The sequence below is a fragment of the Macaca nemestrina genome, chromosome 15, assembly GCF_043159975.1.
Source record: "Macaca nemestrina isolate mMacNem1 chromosome 15, mMacNem.hap1, whole genome shotgun sequence".
Classification (NCBI taxonomy): Eukaryota; Metazoa; Chordata; class Mammalia; order Primates; family Cercopithecidae; genus Macaca; species Macaca nemestrina.
The window spans coordinates 57,661,119-57,682,665 of NC_092139.1; the positions used below are offsets into that span (position 1 = coordinate 57,661,119).

At 43.8% G+C, this 21,547-nt stretch overlaps 1 long non-coding RNA gene across 2 annotated transcripts; it reads right to left on the reverse strand.

The window, feature by feature from the left end:
* Positions 1 to 1,906: 1,906 nt before the first annotated feature.
* On the reverse strand, positions 1,907 to 21,331 carry LOC105486744 (uncharacterized). Of its 2 annotated transcripts, XR_011613639.1 has the most exons (4): positions 21,075 to 21,331; positions 19,938 to 20,065; positions 3,457 to 3,566; positions 1,907 to 2,708 (listed from the first exon to the last, which is right to left on the reverse strand). It is a non-coding gene; the product is annotated as an uncharacterized lncRNA (long non-coding RNA). The 2 variants fall into 2 exon arrangements; XR_011613638.1 differs by lacking the exon at positions 1,907 to 2,708 and having other exon boundaries at positions 3,014 to 3,566.
* Positions 21,332 to 21,547: the final 216 nt, after the last annotated feature.

Sequence of the window (21,547 nt, forward strand, 5' to 3'; positions counted from 1 at the left end):
TGTGCATCTTAATTTTTCTACTCATATGTAAATAAAATACTCTACTATAAACAAAATCTATAAACAGAATACTCAGAATTTGAATTTAATTCAGTCGTTTTTGAAATACTGCCATCTTTTAGTTGTGTAAAACCCATAGGCTATTCACAGTGGCTCACACCTGTAATCTCAGCACTTTGGAAGGCCAAGGTGGGAAGACTGCTTGAGCTAGGAGTTCAAGAACAGCCTGAGCCACATAAGAAGACCCTGTCTCCCCAAAATGTAAAAATATTAGGTAGGCATAGTGACGCACACCTGTGTTCCCAGCCACTTGGGAGGTTGAGGCAGGAGGACTGATTGAGCCCAGAAGGTCAAGGCTGCAGTGAGCCATGATTGCACCACTGCACTCCAACCTGGGCAACAGAGTTGAAACCCTGTCTCGAAAAAGCGAAAAACAACAACAACACACACATACACACACACACACACACAAAGCCTTGTAAATATTTTTCCGATTTGTTGTTATGAAGACATTTCAGCAGTAGAAGGTTAGAATGTAGTCTATTTAGCAGTTTGAGATTTTGATGTATAATCTCTAAATTCTGGCCTGTGGCATGAAGGTCTCCATTTATGTTCTGGCGTGGAGCCCTGCAAGTGTCAGGGGCAGGCTTGCTTCCTCCAGCTGGGAAGACATCCACTCTGTGGCCTTGCAGGAACCTATCTGCCTTGAATGACATCAAACAGTTTTCCATTTATTTGGTCAACAGCACAGCTCCTCCTCCCTCTCCTTTCCTTGATGACTCTGGTGATGACTCTGTCCCTACTGACCTCCAGCTTCTCCCATCTCTGGAGAATAAACCCCAGAGAGGGGCCTCCTGACTCACAGGGAGAAAGGATTTGGTAAGAAAATCATGAATATGGCCGGGCGTGGTGGCTTATGCCTGTAATCTCAGCACATGGTTGGGTGTGGGTGGGTGGATCACGAGGTCAGGAGTTTGAGACCAGCCTGGCCAACGTAGTGAAACCCCGACTCTACTAAAATTACAAAAATTAGCCGGGTATGGTGGCACGCGCCTGTAATCCCAGCTACTCTGGAGCCTGAGGCAGGAGGATCGCTTGAACCTAGGAGGCAGAGGTTGCAGTGAGCCGAGACTGCAGTGTTGCACTCCAACCTGGGCGACAACGAGACTCCGTTTAAAAAAATAAAAAGAAAAAGAAAAGAAAAAAAAACTTGTGAATACTATTACTCTGATACATTCTTTTACCCCTGCAACATTTCTTCCAGCTCTGTCTTAATAAAGCAGCCTCAAATTTTATAAAAGCCCTAGATACTTCTCATTCTGGGACCTGAAAGCCACTCCTACGTAGTGTTAGAGACCTTGCCCCTATCATATTCATTCTTCACCTAGCAGCAAGAACACTTTTTCAAAACCAAAAGTCCTACTGTTTTCCCATTTGAAGCCCTCCAAGGCTTCCCAGTATGCTGAGAGAGAGCCCCACCGTATTTCATGGGCACCAAGTTTCCTAACGTCTTACTGAAAAGTTGGTTACAACTAAAGAAACACTTTGTGTAGCTTTAATCGATCCTTTCTTGCCCTTTGTCTCTGTGTCCAGGTTAAAAGAAACAGTTTTATAAGAGGCACCTAGTTATTGCTGCTTCTGTAATCACGGAGACCCAGGAGTTAAGGGCAGCCTGCCTCCTGGAATGGGGGCTACAAAGCAGCTGACGGGCCCCATTACACCTGAGATGAAGAAAGCAGGGCTGGGATCCTGCTCTTCTTTCATAATAAATATCTTAACATCAGGAATGTTATCTTGATGTCCCTGCTACAGAAAGCTGGTTGTTTGCATGTTGAAAATATATTCTTGTTGTCATTAAGTAGAAGAACCTGCACCCTAACATGTGCCTTAAAAAAATATCAAAACCAGCAGTTCTAAAGCCAAGGCAGCATTTTCACAGCTGTCTTTCAAATTCTATGGGTCTATGTTCACTAGCTCCAAATTGCAGGCTTGGAGATGCTCATGGTCGGCCATGAGTTCATTCCAGCAGGAAGTGACATGGTGTCCTTCAAAATTAGATTCCCAGTAGAAGCATCATTGAGATTTTCCTGTGGTGTCTGACACATGAAAATAACTACTCAAAATTTCCTAGGCCATAATCATATTCATGTTCTATGGAGTCTTCACTGATGGTTCTGTTCAGTAGTTAGAACAGGCAAAGAACAACTTTCGTGAAAAAGTTCTGTGAGGTCCCACTTTCTTTCTGAGAAGGACATATAGGCTCCTTTGCAGACAAACCCCTCCTACACATGAACTTCAGCTTCTCTATCCCATCTGCTGCATATGAATCAGGCCCCAATTTTCAGTGCAAGCCCCAGCTTTTCCCAGGTGGTCAACCTCCAATTATTGATTGATGGTACATATACTAGCTTGATTGAAAAGACATTTTTGGGAACGATGTAGGAGTTGAGAGGAAATCACTTAGGCAGATAGTGAGGGTGTGGGAGTCCTTGGTAAGGCTTTTACTTTTTAATGAAAAGCAGCTTCAAATCATTTTCTAACAAAGAGCAGTGTGGAAAGTCGAGCTGCAGACACGGGCAAGCAAGCTGGGAGCTTGCATGGCTGAGTCCCTGCAGTAACTAGGGACTAGATATGTTCAAGATGGCCTCTCCATCTTCCCTTCTCTGTCAGCCACGTGTTCAGGAAGGAGCAGACAAGATGGCGCAGGCCTAGGGGAGAGTTCACTTGCATAAGGGTGGGGCAACCAACCTTCACATCCGCCCCCACCCCCATGTAAATGTCACACCTGATGGAAACAATCTGTGAGCCCTACATACATCAGACACTGCCTCCTCAAGCTGGACTATAAAATCTGGTGCATCCGCTGCCAGCAGGTCTTTTCTGCTTGGAAGACCCCTCTCTCTGTAGAGAGGGAGCTGTTTTTCTTTCTCTTTTCTTCTGCCTATTAAACCTCCACTCCTAAACTCCTCATGTGTGTTCCCGTCCTAAATTTTCCTGGCATGAGAGGACTGAGGGAATGAACCCTGTGTATTTACGCCAGACAACGTAGCTGCTTCAGGAGGACCCTTCAAAAACTACTCGGTTAATCTATTTCTTCAGATAGTCTAATCCCTGATTTGAATCAGTTCGGGCCCCTGATAAATTTCCTTCACTAAGCCATGCTTCCCTGTCTGCTCTGTCCTTGGTTTTACTCAAGGAGAACCCATGTAACAAGACCAAGTTTGTTTCCCGATGCGCATCAAGGCAATACACCAAGTTACCCAGTTGCAGCTGAGAAAGAGGTTTCATGGTAAAGCAACCAAATGAGGAGACAGAAGGAAACCTCAATTCCATCTCCCCAAGGAGTTTGGAAGTAGGGATTTTCAGGGGTTTGGATGAATAGTGGGCCGAGGTGTGGGGATCCTTGACTGGTCAAAGAGCATAGGGTGGAGTCATGAGACAAGGAGCCAAAGAAACCTCATTCTCATCCTGACTGGGCTTCTCTGCAGGGGTCTTCATGTTGGGGGGGCTCCTCTGGGGGGTTCTTCATGGTGGTTGGTATCAGCCATTCCACTGGAATTCAGGATCTGAAAAACATATTAAGCAATTGTTAAACAGAAACTTTATGATTCCAGCATCAGAAATTCCATCTATAGGAATAACACGGATGCAAGTGGTCAGTCTTTTGACTGTGCTGTCCTTTAAAAGGAGTCCAAAGGTCTGCATGACTTTCGGTAGCAATCAGCTATGAGGAAATGGGTGCAAGTATAGCCAGATTAATGCTTAATTCTATTTCTGTCTAGAACTTGGCATGTAATTCTTGTCAACTCGGCGAGAGTGGTTTTTACCCCGACATGGGTCTATTCCAGCATTTGATGTGGAAATGCTGTGGAGGGCAGATGGCAAGCAGGTGGCCGCTACTTTCCCTGTGAAGCATGCAGAGATCATAGGCATCCTTGGTGGACTCAGTAGGAGGGAACCCTCCCCTTGAAGGACTAGCCCTTTATCTCTAACAGAAGCTGTGTCCCACCTCTGCCTGACTGCCAGGAAAACTCAAAAGAACACTGGCCCAAACTCTGCCTCCTCTGTAAACCATTACTTTGGCACTTGTCTAATTTGTTGGTGGTTTTTTTTTTGTTTTGAATATTATTTTATTTAAAAATTATTGCACATTTTCCGGCAAGTTGTTTTTCAAAACCTTGTAAGTGGGTGAGGATATCAGTCACTTAAACACTCTAAGAATATTGAAGAGGGACTTCTAGGAGAGAATAGAAAAATGATTACCAAGTTTCCTTTCAGCCCAGAGGTTCCACAATGCAGTAACTTGATTACCTTGGGCTGAAACGCCTTCCCTTTCCCCACTGGCTCTGCTGAAAATATTTGTGCCTTCAAGGTAGGCCTTGACAACTAACGACCGCCCAAGTTTTTCTTCATAATTTATGAGTGAGAATAAATGTGCCTGCCGCCTCACTGTTGGTGTTCTTTCAAATGGCAAGCGTAGACATGAAAACCTGATGACTCATGAAAATGAAATGTCCCAGCACGACAGGTGAATTTCCACACTGGCATAGCTCCGTGCTGTTGGTTAAAAAGACAAAGACCCACAAGATTTCTCAGGAGGGGCAGCAGGACGCAGCCGGCACACACCTCTGAGAAGCCGGTTATAGAGCTGCCTTTCCAGCCCATTTCCCCAACATTGCTTTCTGCTGTGCCCCTCTCCACGCTTCCCACTCCTCATTCACTAAGATCAGTCTTTTGACTGTGCTGTCCTTTAAAAGGAATCCGAAGTGTAGATGGAAAAGGCGGCACCTGGTAAGAAGTAGCAACAGGATTTATAGAATCTGTACCTAAAAGATGCCTCTGTCAAGAAAGGGGGCGGCCACTCTCAGGAATCATCCTCAAACTGAACGTAGGCCATCAAGGACCTCAGGGAGCACAAGTTAATTGAAATGAAATCAATCCTGCCAGGGCTTTAATGAAGATGTTGAGAAGCCTGCTGGCAGCTGGGACCTAGCAGGCCAGTGTGAAGCTGCGATGGACAGTCCCTGGATTAAAAAGGGGCAGGAGGAACAGACTGAGGGAGCCACTATGCTAAATGTACCTGCCACTGAGTACTTCCATTCCCAGCCTCCACCTGTCGGACACTCACTCCCAGGGCAGCAAACAATAGACACAGAGATTGGGGGCCTGTGGCTACTTCTGTTGTTCCAGTTGAGCATTTTACAGTGGAGTGAGGGTTTGATCTTATGTCCTAAGGGGTGGTCCTTCTGCTGAAACTGCTAAGGAAAAGTAGTCCTTTTCTTTTAACACAGGACTGTGGAGTTTTCTGACAAAAGAATAATTCCACTCTTGCTGCCTAAAATCCATTGTCAGGAGTAGAACATCCACAGAGTTGGCAGCATGTGGGTTACTACTCTCTGCTCTGGACACTGGAGACCCCCAGCTGCCCCTCCAGGTCGTTCTTTCTCCAAGAGCAGAGCGCTCTCGGAGAAATGCAGATCTAATCCCATCTCTCTATGTGAAGCCCTTTAGGACTCTCAGAACAGGGTTCAAGTTCCTTAGTGGAGCCAACCAGGCAGTATCTGTTTCTCCCTCCAGCATATCTAACAACACACTCCTCTTTCCCCTTCACATCCCAGAGTCATGCCTCTCGCCTTTCCTGGGGCATCCAAGCACAAAGCCTTTCTCCACCTCCCCCTCTTCCAGGACATGTCGAAATCCTCCTCCAGGCCCAGATCTTAAATGCCACTGTTCCTGCTCTTCTGCCACTTGCTCTGTCTTTGTTCTGGGCATTCTCACCAGGTTTCCCATCTTACTCAGTGCCCAGAAGAGCGCCCGACATGGTTGAAAAGTGGCTGTTGCATATTGGCTGTTGTATGGATGTAGCTATCACTCGCTGTTCTACATACTGGAATGTAAAATTAGCAGCCAGCTGAATTAAAACTCATCGAGTATGTTTGTATGGATATGAGAACTCGAGGTTAAAAAATGATGAAAATAGGGAAAGTGATGACCTACAACTAGTAGAAATCAGCTGTTTTAGGAGAAAAGTGACTTGCCTTGAGACAGTGAGGAAAGTGAGGAGGCTTTTTCAATAATGTATGTAAGGAATGATAAGGGCTTGAACCTAAACTGAAGCAGAGGGATAGAAATGTGGATTTGAGAGTTGCACAAGAGGCTAGTGAATGGGCTAGGGTCACATGCCATCAATCAGTGGCTGACTGGGTGACACGTCCCAAGTCATTCAAACCCACTGAGTTTTGGTTGCCTACCTGTGGAGTAAGCATGCCTCGCCCATGAGTATCTGATAAGCTAATACCAGACAAACACCTAGGTATGTGCCTGCCTCATTGTAAACCTTCATTAAGAACTAGGTCAAATGAAATATATATATATACACACACACACATACACACACATCCAAGCATTTAATAAGATATAATGAATAAAATAGCAATAAAAATGAATAAAAGAACAAAAGAATTTGCAAGATGGAGATGGCTTAGGGGGTAGGGCATAAAGAAATGAGGGGGTAGACATCAGAGCCACCTGGCTGGTACCTCCCATCAAAGGCTGACTTTTAATATTAGCTCAAGGTAAAAACACCACATGCATGAATGAGCCATAAAAAGCCAGCAGAAAGAACTTCCCTTGCTTAGCAAGTGACACTTCCCACATTGGCCTTTTCTGTTCCTAATTCAGCTCCAATCCCTGGAATGAGTTTTTCATTATTTTAGGTGATCTGGCTAGCTCCTTCTGCTTTTTTTTTTTTTTTTTTTTGCCGGAGGGGAGCGGAGTGGGGGACACAGTCTTGCTCTGTCGCCCAGGCTAAAGTGCAGTGGCATAATTTCAGCTCACTGCAACCTCCACCTCCCAGGTTTAAGCGATTCTCCTGCCTCAGCCTCCCGAGTAGCTGGGATTACAGGTATGCACCACAATACCTGACTAATTTTTGTATTTTTAGTAGGGTTTCGCCATCTTATCCAGGCTGGTCTCAAACTCCTGGCCTCAAGTGATCCTCCCGCCTTGCTCTCCCAAAGTGCTGGGATTACAGGAGTGAGCCACCACACCCAGCCTCCTTCTGCGTTTTGAGTTTAACTCTCTGCCCCTAGTTTTGCCTGACTCCTGGAATCTTTTAATGAAAAGAAGTGATTGCAGAACAATAGATGTTAAAATTCACATGCCAGTAGCTTCCCTGACCTGGTTTTATGTTGGTCTTCCATTCTATCATTTGTGCACGCATTTCCTTTAGATGTATCAAAGTTTTCTTGGGCATCCCAGCCCATTCCCAAAGGATTCGAAGGCAGGCTAGCATGCAAATTTGGACATTTTGGGTAGTTGGTGGTGGGGGTGGGTGTGGAGGAGAATAATTGAAACAACAAATACCAGGCTAATGGATCAGAAGGTCTGGGGAATATGACTGAATAGTTTTGTGTTTATTCCTTGTACATTGTGGTAGAGAAAGTAGACATAGCCCTGGGAAATTCACAAAAGGAGGCAGAAATTTTATGGAAAAAGAAGGAAAAGGAACACTGCATATACAGGAAACAGCAGAGTGTTCCTCTGAATTCCTTCTTGCCAGCTCATGCTATGATTTTGGTTAACACCCTCCTCCCACGGGGATGCATGTGTGAAAACTGAAGATACAAGGATGAATCACTTTTGTCAGACCCAGACGAAATAGGGCCAGGAAGTCCAGAAGGAGAGGAGGCTCATGCTTACCTTACATGCTTCAGAAAGACAAGGACTTTCTGAAGACCCTTTCTCATCCTTCGTGTATCATCTGCTTTGATAAGATTTATTACCAGACATTTTTAATTTTTTTTTTTACTCTCAAGTGACATTGACAGCACTAGACATCCTTTAGGACTCCAGTGATTTAGAAAAGATGTTCTCAGAAGAACACTTTCCCAGTAACAGCATTTCTACCAATGAAATGACGGCAACTCTGCTTTATACCTTTGGAATCAGTCAACTGTTTCCAAGCAGCTTATGTAGGTCTCTTTTTGCTAATGAAAGCTCTCCTTATTCTTCCCTCACTGAATGTGCTGGTGCCTTGCCATTCCATGCACTCCAGATCATAATCCTTATTTCTGTTTCTGAGTAAGTCCAACATAATTAGAGAAAATTTTCTCTAGTACCATTTTTCTTAGGTTAACAAAGTATTGATGGATAGGTGGAGAGATCAATAGCTTTGGCATGTATATAAGGTGTCATACCTGACACTGGCTTTCTCATATTATTATATTAGTTGAGCCCTTATCTGTGGTTTCACTTTCCATGGTTTCAGTTAACTGTGGTCAACTGTGGTCTGAAAATACTGTATTAAATTAAAAATTTCAGAAATAATTCTTAAGTTTTAAATTGTGCACTGTTTCGAGTAGTGTAATAAAATTTGGTGTAATCATTCCTTTGTCTATAATAGTCACACTGTAGATTCTATCTACTTGCTAGTCACTTAGTAGATGTATTGGTTAGCAGATCAACTGTTGTAGTACCATAGTGCTCATGTTAAAATAACCCTTATTTTATATAAAAATGTCTCAAAAGTGCAAGAGCACTGTGTCTATATTATACATTAAATAACACAGTCCATAAGGCTCACTACAATCCAGTTTCAGGTATCCACTGAGGGACTTCAAATACATCTCCCAAGAATAAGAGGGGACTACTGTAATTTCTTTGAGGTTCATCCAAATGTTGCAAGCATTAACTCTCTACTCATTGTATCGCTGAATAGTTTTCCATAGTATGGCTTACTGACTTTTAAAAATCATGCATCTGTTAATTAAGGCAGCATTTAAGCAAAGTTCTGTATAGTTGCTATTCTACTTGTCATGAGCTAAAACTATGAAAGTGATAATTACTTTCATAAAAACTTTCCAAAAGCTAAAAATTGTGAACGCAATCTGTCAGAATTGTGTGAGTGATGGTTTATTAATGCTTGACACTTTTTTCCTGACAGGTAACTGGAGACTGGCACAGAGGCACTCATGGCACATGTTGAATAAACGAGTAGTCTATGAGTTTCAGAGCTTTGCATTACGTGTGTGCGAGGCTTGGGGGCCTATTCCAGCATTTGAGGATGAGTCGATAAGGGCAGCTAGGTGTCCAGTCACAGTGACTAACTGGAGTAGTCTCTGCTTAATTTCCACATGCTAGGGGCATGAGAAGGCCTAATCAGGCTATCAGATAAAGCAGGAAACCCAGGCCAGAACCAAACAGCCAAGAAGCAGAAAGGGGGAAAGGTTGATTGTGTGAAATTGGGGGACACAGGTCAGGATTTGATTTGGAAAGTGGATTGGCAAGTGTTAACAGGGTTGCCAAAGATGGCTGTGCTTGCTATGCTCTGCACAACTCCAGGGGATGCCATTATGGAGCACCCTAGTGTGCAGTACATGCGCTGTACAGTGACATAAACTGCTTTGAGTAAGAAAGAGGCCTGGTGTCAGATGCCCATCAAAATGGACTTGATTTGACTACAAAGTTCTGCTCATTGAAAAGGAAGAAAAGGTCCAGAAAACAAGTAGGGGAAGTTGTTCAACACCAAGTAGGGCAAATCTAGGCAAGATCAACCTTCTATGGCTCCAGCCATATTGGCCATATTGGCCAAGAAAAATCAGGACTCATCCTTTGTGTGTCTTTCTCTTGGGTGCCTCAGCTCAGAGACTTGGAGTTTAGGGGTCTCCTGAATCTAATCCAGGTTTAGAAGTGAGACTTAATTCTAAGTCAAATCTGGGAGCCTGGGCCAAGTGGGAAAGACTAAGGCTTATACACTTAAATCCTGCTTGGGCCAACCAATGGGGCTGGCTTACAGGGAGCTGAGAAAAGCAGAAAATGGTTATACAGGGAAAGTTGAAAGAAAAACAGCTCTGCTGGTCCAGTCTCTTGGGGGTCATGTAAAGGACCTGGAGAATATGGCATTATCACATTACTACGTAATCTTTGTATTATCAAAACATCATTTATCACAAAAAGAATATTTCAAAGGTAAAGGAGGGTTAGGGACTAAAGTCCCAAGACAACAAAGATGCCATCTCCTACAGGAATTTCAATGCTCAGGTGCTTTATAGATGTAAGTGTATTTTGTTATTGTAAATATTGTAAAATATTGTACAATTGTAAAATAGAATTCTGAAACTAATTTATCAATCCTAAAACAAATAAATAAACCCAAAAGCTTCCTTCTTTGTCCTTAAGTGTTCTGTCATCTTTGTTAGTGGTGGTGAGATGTGCTGCAGGTGAACTTGGAAGGTTAAAACAAAATGACAAAATGACATTAAAAAGACAAAAATGGCAATAAAATCTCAAGGGCAAACAAAAGAACACAGGACTTCTTTTTTCCTACTCTTTCAGCTTTGGTTCCTAGTTCTAATCACATTAGAGTCAATCCCAGTCAAGTCTTAGCAAATCCTCTTATCTAATTCATGAATCTCATTATACCTAATTCATGTTGTAACAACTCCTGCACTGGGAAAAAAAATCTGAATTAACAAAAATAGAAGGACCATCTGTGACTGTCTGAGCCCACCATCAGTGCCACAGTCCCATGTAACTGGTTTTTGTAGGACGTGTCTTTATCTGTGTGTGCAGAAATCATAAGCCATATTATACCAACAAAAGAAAGCAAACCACTGATGTGACTGTTGTTAGGTGAAAATGTTGCTCGATGCAAGGCTACCCTTGGACTCCTATTGGGGCACACATCTCAGACTAAGGGTATTTTGGTGGTAGCCACACCAGGCCAGCAGAGGGGAGCTCCTCAACTTCCCCTTCCATTTACTGAGTCCTCCGCAGTCTTGCTCTACATGTCCCCTTCCTGGTCCGCTTCTTTCATCCCCACAGCCACCCTAGTTCAGGCCTTTATCAGTGATCACCTGGACTTCAGCAAGGGCCTCCTCCCCAGCCCATCCTGCCCATGACCACACAGGCTGCGTTCAAAGTGAGCTTGCTAATAGGCATTCTGGACGATGCTGCTTGTCAGATTCGTCTTTCAGTTGCTTTAGCTGTCTTCGATATGTGCTTTAAACCTGTTATCTGAGCAAATAAAGGTACTTCAACCTCATGACTCTCCTCACCCCCACTAGCACCCAAAAACTCCTATGACCCTGAAATAAGAGCCGTCCTAAATGCCTCTCTCTCTCTCCTCTCTCCCCAACTTCTTTCTTGTGATAACCTTTTCACCTAACATTACATTACCAAAAATGTTCTTTCACTATGACTAATGAATGACTAAATTCATTCATGAATTCCTCAGGAAAAAAACTTTTCCCAGCCTCCTTGAAGGCTGCCCTCTGTGCCTTTTCTATGCATTTTCACGATGACTGTTATTATATAAATATACTTCTGTCACAGCAATTCTCAGACTGTTTAATCATCTCTTTTCCAAACTAGGCTGACAGATTCTTCAGCATAGGGAGAGATGGTGTCCAAAGTTCTTTCTACAAACTTTACCACTCAATCTAGAACATAAGTATGCTGAAATGTATCTGTTAAAATGAATGAATGGATTCTCTGAAAGTACTTTATTATTTCAGTAGAAGTTTAGAAAGACCTTTTTTGCTCTGTTAGAATAGATTATAGTACAGGAAAAAGGAAGAGAGGTAAAGACAGATGGAAGCCTCAATATTAAGACATTTCTGTGCGTAGAATTTTTTAGATGCATTATTCCAATTAATGATAAAAAAGAAATAGAATAAGAGCCAAATTCTTCTTCTACTTTTAGCCAAATATCCAAAGTTCTCCATCTTAGATGACCTCAAGTTTACTGTGATGTGTTCTCAGCATTTGTAGAAGCTGGGAGTTTTGCTTCATTTTGTTACAGATGAGGTGGCAGGGACAGCTGAGTCCGAGTTTCCTTTTCATGGATTGCTGTCACAAAACATCCAAAATGCCCTTATCTCAATGCCTGGGAGGGTAGGGCCCGACCACCAGCCTAAACTCCTTTCTAAGTGGATAGAAGCCAGCATAATGAAGGAGAGCCAGATTTCCTGAAAACCTTTTGTGCAGTAAAAGGTAACAAAGTCCCCATTACTTGGGGATGAAACTCACAATTATTTATTATTTCTCACAGTCTTGAGGGCTGACAGCCTGGGCAGTTCTTCTGTTGGTATCCCCGGGCTCACACGTGTGCTGTAGTCACTGGTATTGACCAGGCTGGAGGGCCCAAGTTGGCCCCATGGACATGCTGTCAGGTGGTATGGCTGTTGGCCAGGGTACCTCCATGTCCCCAAGTGGCCTCTCATCTTCCAGGACGCTGATCCAGGACTCTCCACCACACTGTGGTCTCAGTGTTTCAAGGGAGTGAAGGTGGGGGCTGTACCCTATCTTGGGGCTCAGGACCCTGCCCAGGTCAGTGTCCCCCACTGTCCATTCATTAAAGGCAGGCAAGGGAATGAAGGAGAAAGATACTCCTTCTCTCAAAAGGAGGCATGGCATTGTAAAGGCCCTGGGGCTCATGTGGGGTCCTGAACCAGACGATCTGCCACAGCGCAGACCACATCAGTACAAATAACTTGTATTGATCTAGACTAGTGCCAACTTGAGACTGAGACAAAATTAGAGAGATTCACAGTAACACTGACAGTTGCCATAATGGCAACAGGCTTGGAACAAAGCAGCAGATAAAGAGACAAGCCCTTGCCTTTGCTCTGCAGCAGGGACTGTTCTGAGACACGTATGTGTAGATGCGCTCACAGGCACTGGTGAGGGAAGACTTGATTTCACCCTGAGCCTGATCCTGAAACATGGTCTGCCCACAGTGCCCCAGGGAAAAGGCTTACCGGAGACAGAACTGTGATGGCAAGTTCAGTGCTGGAATCAGTGAGGCCACGGCAGGGCTGTGAGGCAATGGGATGAAGAGGGGCAATGGGATGAAGAGGGGCAAAGATAACACCTGCAGCTGCCATGAAAGGGAGCATTTCTCTGCATCCATGAATGGAGTCATGGAAGGAGCCCAGGCTGCCTGTATCCTCTGTGGCCACCACTTGTGGGTTCCAGTTCCTCTGAGCTCTCAGTCTGTAAAATGCCATATGCAGACAACAAGTCCATCTCTGCGTGTAAGGCATCACACAGAAAAAAGTGAAATCTTCCAGATTTTTAGAAGCACTGGGAAACCAGTGGCCCTTCGTCCAAAATCACCTGGTTCTGATGCTTTTGGAATAAGAAGTCTCCCTGGGTATAGAGTGTGCTGCTGGGGGTGTGGCATGAGGACCGCTGCCTTTGAATGACTGGTGATCTCATGATGTTTTAACGGGTGGGGAGGTACAGCTTGCAGAAAGCAGCCCTCTCAGGATGGACTGAGATCATGGGGGAAAGACTATGATATCCCATAAAAGACTGTGGGGTTCCAGAACTGGCTCCTTATTTTCTGTGGTGACACATGGATGTGATGTCTGGACACCTCACTCCTGGAAGAAATATATGAACCTAAGCATGGAGAGTCCACATTGCACAGAAACAGGCAGTAGGCTCATCCTGGGAAACCTGGGCCTGCGCAGAGATTGTGCTCCCAACACCAGTAATCCTGCACTGATGGGTGGGCTGTGGAGGGGAAGTTGAGCTGTGTAATGGACAGCAGGGGATGACAGGCCCCCCAGACTGATGCATAGGCACAAAGCCCTCCATGCAGGCAGCTCTTGTAGAGCCCTGGGTGTCAGCATGGAGTTTAGAGAAGCATTGGTGAGGCATAGGTGAAGGGTCCTCTTGCTGCAACCCCAAGACGAGTAAAAGGAGGCAGTCCCTGATGGACAGCCACACATTCCCCAAGCCGAGGGACAGAGCAGAGGTCCCATGGGACTACATATTTTTGGCTCCTGAGCCAGGCAGGGCATTCTCACCCATTATTGTCAAGAGGAGTTGAAAACCTTTGGATGGTGAAAGCTAAAAAGAGCTTTTACTGACAGCTGACTACACTATAAAGACTCAGGAGATTCCTGAGTCTATAACTATGTAGCAAACTCCTGGTGGCAGAGACCTGAACACAGCGGTAACCATAAGACTAAGTTGTGCAGAGTAGAGCTTTCATTTCCAGGAGGTCTACTAATACAGTTTCATACACTCCAGCCATTTTCCTGGACTTGTAGAAAAGCCTTCCAGGTGATATTTATGTTTGAAATTTCAGAACGTGCGGTTTTTGAGACAGTCCCAAAGTGATTAAATAATTGCCATGGAATGAAGAATACCAGCAGCCATGAACATCATCATACAATGAGGGCCTGTTCTAGTCCTTAGCTGATATCCACAGAGCGAACCTTGATTTGGTGATTTCATCACTGAATTTGGGGAATTAACCCATGAGCAGGGTTGGGGGTTTAAGCCACACAGTTTAGGAGACTTAAACACATAGGAGGCATGTATAAACTTCTCCTATATGAAACTTAACTCATATAGGGGATCAAAAAATATACTTTATATCATAGTCTATATGATAAAAATACATACGCAGATACCACTGATCTATCTGATTCATTTACTAGGGGGATCTTAATTCTTTGAGTTTTAGTAATGCTCTGTTAAAAATTTGATTTAAACTGACACCATTAAAAGTGATACATGAATCACCAATAAACACATGAAAAAATGTTCATTAGTCATTAGGAAAATACAGATTATAATCACAATGAGCTACCACTACACACACACAGACACACACACATGAGAATTGTTGAAATTAACACAACAAAAGATTGACAATAGTAAGTGTTGGCTAAAATTTGGAAGAATTGGAACTCAGGCACTTTGAGAAAGTGTTTGGAGGTGTCTTATAAAATTAAACATAAGCTTACTATAAAAGTCACCGGCTCCACTCCCAGGTATTTTACCCAAGAGAAATGAAAGTGTATGCGCACACAGAGTTGTACAAAAATGCTAACAGCAAACAATGCCTATAGCCAAACACTTAGAATAAACTAAGCATCCACTTGTCAGTAAAAACGAATGACTACTGACACAAGCAGCTACATGGATGAATGTCCAAAACATGTTGAGTAAAATAATTCAAACACAAAAGTATATAGACTGTATGATTCTGTTTATGTGAAATTCTAAGAAAGACAAATTTAAACTATTGTAACAGAAAGCAGCTTTGTGGTTGTCTGGGCTGGGGGCATGAGTATTGATTGCAAAATGAGCACAAAGGAATTTTGGATGTGACAGAATACTAGATGCCTTGATTGTGAGGATGACTGCACAGTACATAGATGTGTCAAAACCTATCAAATTCAACTTAAAATGGATGCATTTTATTGTAGGTACATTTTACCTCAATCAAGTTAGTTTGTAAAGCTCCCTAAAATGTGTTTGATTGTATTAAACAAAACTATGATGACATGACTTTGTATCCTTGCACTGTGGTGTCTGATCAATTAGTGAGGGCGACGAATGTGCCCTGCGGCTTCTGTCTCCACTTTTCCTAATCAGGCATTGAGCTTCCCTCTGTTTGTACTTCATCTCGGCTTCCTGTTCCTCTCAGCCAGAGAGCCACTTTGCTAATGGGATAGGTCTTCTCTGTTAGATGCCAGCAGTGATCAAATAATTCCCCAGCGATTAAATCAAACCCAGTCTCCTTCTGAGTTGAAATATTGATTGTTGCCAGGTTCATTTCTGCTAAGTCCCCAGAAGATCCTGTTCCTGACAAGGAAATGCCATTAGCATTTTTTTTCTCCTTTTCAACATAGAGACTTTTTTCCCCCACAGTTGATAGAAATAATGTTTTTTTTTTTTCTATTAGCCACACATATAGTTGTTCTGTATTGATATATTTTGCCAAATACCAGAAACAATTTTAACAGGACAGAACATGATATTTGGGTCTCTTCATGACAGGCAATGATTTCAGAAAATACTTATTAAATGATTAGAAATACTGTCTCCAATGAATTAGTTAAGTACAAGAGATAAAATTCATCCAGTTGGGTGTGGTGGCTCACACCTGTAATCCCAGCACTTTGGGAGGCCGAGGCAGGTGGTCACCTGAGGTCAGGAGTTTGAGACCAGCCTGGCAAACATGGTAAAACCCCATCTCTACTAAAAATACAAAAATTAGCTGGGCATGATGGCAGGTGCCTGTAGTCCCAGCTACTCGGGAGGCTGAGACAGGAGAATCACTTGAACCTAGGAGATGGAGACGGAGGTTGCTGTGAGCCGAGACTGCACTGCACACTCCTGCACTTCAGCCTGGATGACAACAGTGAGACTCCATCTAAAAACAAAAACAAAAACAAAAAAACCCCTCATCTTTAATGCATCATCTGATGAAGTATAGGAAATGTTTTGAAGCAGAAATGAATACTTTTTGGGCCATAATAAAATGTCATTTCAAAATGTAGATTTCCCCAGGAAGAAAAATGACCTCTCAAAGAAGATTTTATATTCTTCACCATAACTGGAGATCAATGGTGCTTTCTGCGATGATGTCATTTGGGACCAGAAATAGCATCTTTTATTAAATCTTGTCTGAGGTTGACCCATCCTAAACTGAATGCAGCAAGGAAAGCCAAATCTCTGAATAAAGATTGTCTCCCCCTCTAACAGGGTTTCTTGCAAGATGGTCCACAATTTTTCAAGATAAAAAAGTCAGATTGATATCACAGTGGGGAATTTTTCAAAGCAGACGGTGTCCTTTTATTTTTCCCTTTTGATTCTGATGGCAAGTAGCATTGTGATGTCAATTTCCAGGTACAAAAATGGAATTGCCCCAGCAGGTATTTCTTGTGAAAGCAACAATCAATACAAGGAGAAGGATGTCCCTGCTGCCTGGAAGGTGGAACTGTAGTCCTTCCCTCAGCACAGGCTTGTGTCCATCTCTTAAGGTGGCATCAGGGAAAGAGTCTGGGGTTGAAGGAGGGGAGAAGAGAGCATCTACCAGTCTATTGAAAGGAATCCTAAGGCTCTGGTCCTGGCCTTCTCTCCTCCCACAGGGAAAAATTGGTGTGGTCCAAAGAATCAAAACATCCCAGAGTCCTGCTCCCTGGTTTTTATTCTACAAATTGGAAACATCTCAAACATTTTCTCCCCTGACATAAGAATAGTAACTTGAGTTTCTTATACTTTTCCCCCTATGGGTGAGGGGTTCCTTGCAGGCAGGGATAGGGAGTCTCTCTGTGCATTATATATGCCCAGGGCCCAGTGGTTTAGCTGCTTGGAGTAGGAGCTAGGGAGGTGAGGACAATCATCTGTGTTCAATCATCCTGGAGCTCTGCTTTGTCCAAGGTGACACACCCCAAGTCAGATCATGATTGGCCCTTGACTTGGAAGACTGAGTCGTTGTCACTGCCAGGGCACCTGGAAATCTGCGATAGGCTAAGTGATTGCACAAAGGACACACTCTTTACAACCTGATCGCCTATCACCCTAGGCACCAGATAGGATCAGAATCCAGCCTAGGGCAGGGGAAAGCAAAGCCAGGAGCCAATGAAATGGCCTGTTACAAAGGTTCTGTCCAATCCTGGCGTCTGGGTGGCAGCACAGTGAGCCAAACAGAGCCCTGCTTTCAGGAAGGTGGGTGCGGGCAGCCTGTAGCAGAAGTGGGGGAGGAGGAAGAGCACGGAGCGCACAGAACTCAATGGGGCCATGAGGGGCAGCAAAGGGCCAAGCAATGGCCGCCCACTTCCCAGAGGACTTCTGGGGTTGTGGGTTGGGAGATGATGAAGACTTCTCCCCAGAACCGCCAAGACTGTTGCCCAACTTCCCTGGGAACTCTCAAAATGAGCCTCTCGTCGTCACCTGGAGCTCACCGCGTGTTTCTGTGTTGTGTAGAATTCAATCTTTGATCATAATGGGATTCACTTATAAATAAAAAATGCCACATGGCTGGCAGCCCCAACACTGCTAGAAATAATTACGTATTTTCAAACGTATATGTAAGCTACAAAGTAATATTCATTGAAAATGACTATTTCGTGAAAATGAAAGCTTGAAACTTCTACAGACTTCTACAACGAAATGAAAACCAACAAAACGGCTAACGGTCAGACCGAAGGGAAAGAAGCTGAAGCAGTACTTAAAGGGAAGTGTGTGCTTGACATGTCTCTACTAGGGAAAAAGAAACACTGAAAACCAAAAAGCTATGCATAGGATCCATAACCTAAGCTCAGAGAAAACAGGGGCAAGAATAAAATAAAAGTAGCAATTAATGAAAGAGAAATCAACATAGTCAAAAGTTGGTTATTGACCAGTGAAGTTGAACCACCACAATACAAAATTGAGTGAAGAAAAAGTGAAAGAAACAATATTAGGAATAAAAACTAGTATATAATACAGATATAGCAAAGACTTAAAATAGAATTTTAAAACAGGTAAAATTGACAAATTATTAGAAAACTATAAAGGACTGAATCAAGAAGAAAAAGAACACTGAACAAAATCCTATTACTTTTGTTATTAAATAAACTGCATGAGTATTTAAGCCTTTCCCACAAAGGCTTTGCTTAGTTTCCCAGGCAAGTTCTTTTAAGACTCATAAGGGCTCTTGCATGTGTACATTTGTCATGTGCCAGGCATTATTCTCATTGGCCTATGCACATCAACTGACTTAATTGTCACTGTGACTCCACTTGCAGCTAGCGTTATTCTAATCCACAGAGGAGTTAGCTGAGGCATGGGGAGGCTAAGCATCTTGCTCATGGTCACACAAATGGCAGAGGCAGGATCTGAACTCAGGCAGTCTGTCTACAGATTCCCCAACCCCACAGTGCCCTGACCACACAGATGATTCCCTAGGAAAAGACAGTTTCTGACTTACAGAAACCTTTCCAGACCAGCTCTCCTTGTATTGAGGCTGATCTCTAACTCTGATGCCGAAAGCAGATAAAGAAGGGAAGGAAAATTAGACCAATCTCTATCAGGAACAGAGCTATAAACACATTTTCTATAAAATGTATTTAAACAACATACAGACGTGCACTGCAAAATGATGTTTCAGTCAATGAGCAACCCATGTATATGATGGTGGTCCCATAAGAATATAATACAATATTTTTAGTGTACCTTTTCTATGTTTCAATATGTTTAGGTACACAAGTACTTACCATTGTGTTACAATTGCCTACAATATTCAGTACAGGGACACACTATACAGATTTGTAGCCTTGGAGCAATAGGCCACACTATATAGCCTGGGTGTGTCATAGGCTCCGCTACCAGCGTTCGTGTAAGTGGACTCTATGATGTTCACACAATGACAAAGTCACCTAATGACACATTTCTCAGAATGGGTCTCTGTCATTAAGTGACATATGACTGTACTGCATGATATAAAAAAGATAGCACTCAACTAAATTGAGATTATTGAAGAAAGCAATCTTGTCAAACATTAGAAAATTAGTAACTTGAAAAGAATATAGTTTGCCACTTTCATAATGAAAGGGAAATGACCATATAGTTAGCTCAATGAAATCAGAAAAATCACTTGATAAATTTGATAAAAATCCAAGGCAAAAACTCTTTGCAAATGAGAAATCAATGAAAAATTCTTAATCTCATGAGAGACACTACCAGAAATGTATGAAAAAAAAAATCCCACTCAAGTGTGAAATGTCAGAAGCATCACCTGTTAAAATAGGAACAAGATAAGGAAGGATCCCTACCACCCACCGTTTCTATTCTGTGCAGCACCTTCTAGCCAAAGTGACAAGACAAGCCCAGGCCCCAGGGACCGAAATAACAAAACTGCAATTATCTGCAAATGTGATTGTCTATGTAGAAAATTCAAAGATTCTACAGACAAATTACAAGAAATAATAATTGATCCTAGCATTGTTTACTATAAAGATTATATATTAACATCTGTGGTATTCCGTACTCAAACAACTGTTAGAAAACATAATTAAAATATTTCACTTATGGTGGCCAACAAATATAAACAGCCTATAATTTTTTAATGTAACACCTTAACATGAAAATGTATAACATTTTGTTGAAAGTCATTATGCAAGTCTTATAAAAATGAAGAGACGTACCTTATTTGTAGCCAGAAATTCTTCATATTCTGGAGCTGTCAAATCTCTCCAAATTGATCATCCAGTATAATACAATTCCAACAAAAATTCACCAGGTTTTTCATGAGACTTGACAAGCTGATTTTAACCTGTATATAAGAGAGACATGGGGGAACTAGTTTCTTCCTACGCCTCTTCAGTAACTGACAGACTCCAGGCAGCTGGTACCTGTTCACAGGTGTCCTGGCAGAAATCAGTCCCACTTCTCTGCCCCTGAGCTGCAAAAGCTTGGCCCTGTGGTATGCCCCAGAGGTGTGCCTGGAATCTGATCTCCACCCATGCCTCCCAGTGGCACACAGGACACGTGGCAGATGTCCACTAACATCCCTGCAACTCCTCCGGGCACTGTTCCCTCCCCAGGGCTAGTGCTGTGTTGGTGGGGAAGCTGGCTTCACCCATTTGAGGAGGAGTCTGGCCTCCGCTGTGCTCCGCTGAGTCTGCCATGGTGTTCCAGGGCCAGATTCTCTCAGACTTGACGGGCCCAGGAGCCCTTCTCTCCCTTTGCTAAGTCTCTGTGGGGAAGAAAAGTGATGAGTTTGCCCCTCAACTGGGCACCCTGAGCAGGTGACTGAGCTCTCCCTGCATAGGGACCCTCAGTCACAAAGCGGCAGGGACCTAGCTGCCCCCTGCAGTGTTCTGGGGATTAAGTGGAAGCTCTCAGGCTTTAGCTGGTAGAAAGCAATGGTGGTTCTGGCCTCCACTCCAGAGGAAAGCCAGGGGGATTCTAGGTAAATTCAGACCATTCTCTGACCCATTTCACCGCTTCCCTTCCCCACACAGGACTCTCTTCACCAGGCGGTGTCCATCTCATGCTCACAGGGAAACCACTTGTGGGGTTCACCTTTCACAAAGATGCCATGGGAAAGAGCAGGCGGCCTCTGGGCCAGCCCTGCCCTGCCCTGCCCCACACTAACTCCTCCCCTCTGGGCCAGCCCTGCCCTGCTCCACACTAACTCCTGCCCTGGAAAGTTTCTGTACCTCACCCTGGAAAGTGCCCTGGGGCCTGTCAGCAACCCTGTGCATGGGTCACCAGCTTCATTGGACAGATGGGGAAACTGAGGCTCAAAGAGGCGATGGAACAGTGCGGAGTGAGATTACCTCTCTGACCCTACAGAGAAGGCGTGTAGCTCTGTCTCTAGGCGTCCAGACTGGGGAGTCAGGACAGGGACCCCATGGAGAGATGAAGCCCGGGAGCATGGCCAGGGCTTGTGACCCCAGAGAGCAAGCGGTGAGTCTGCACACGCTCTCCAGGGAGCGTCGCCGTTCCCCTGGCCGTCTGCTCGCTCAGGGCATTCACAGAATCTATTTCTTCCACCTCCGCGTGCCCAAGTGGTTAACTGCCTTTTTCCCGGCCCAGTCACCTTCGCGGGATTGTTCTGCGCATGCCTGAAATCTCTCCGCAGACGCTTGGCTCCGTGGCTGCCTCTCACTTCCTAATCAAACTAACAGGTTTCACATCCATGTGGTCAGTGAATGAGGAGGCAGAAGTAATCACCAGCAAATTGGCCAGACAGACTCAGCCGAGATGTCTCCGGGCAGCCTAATTCAAAACGTGGGTAAAGATGGACAGA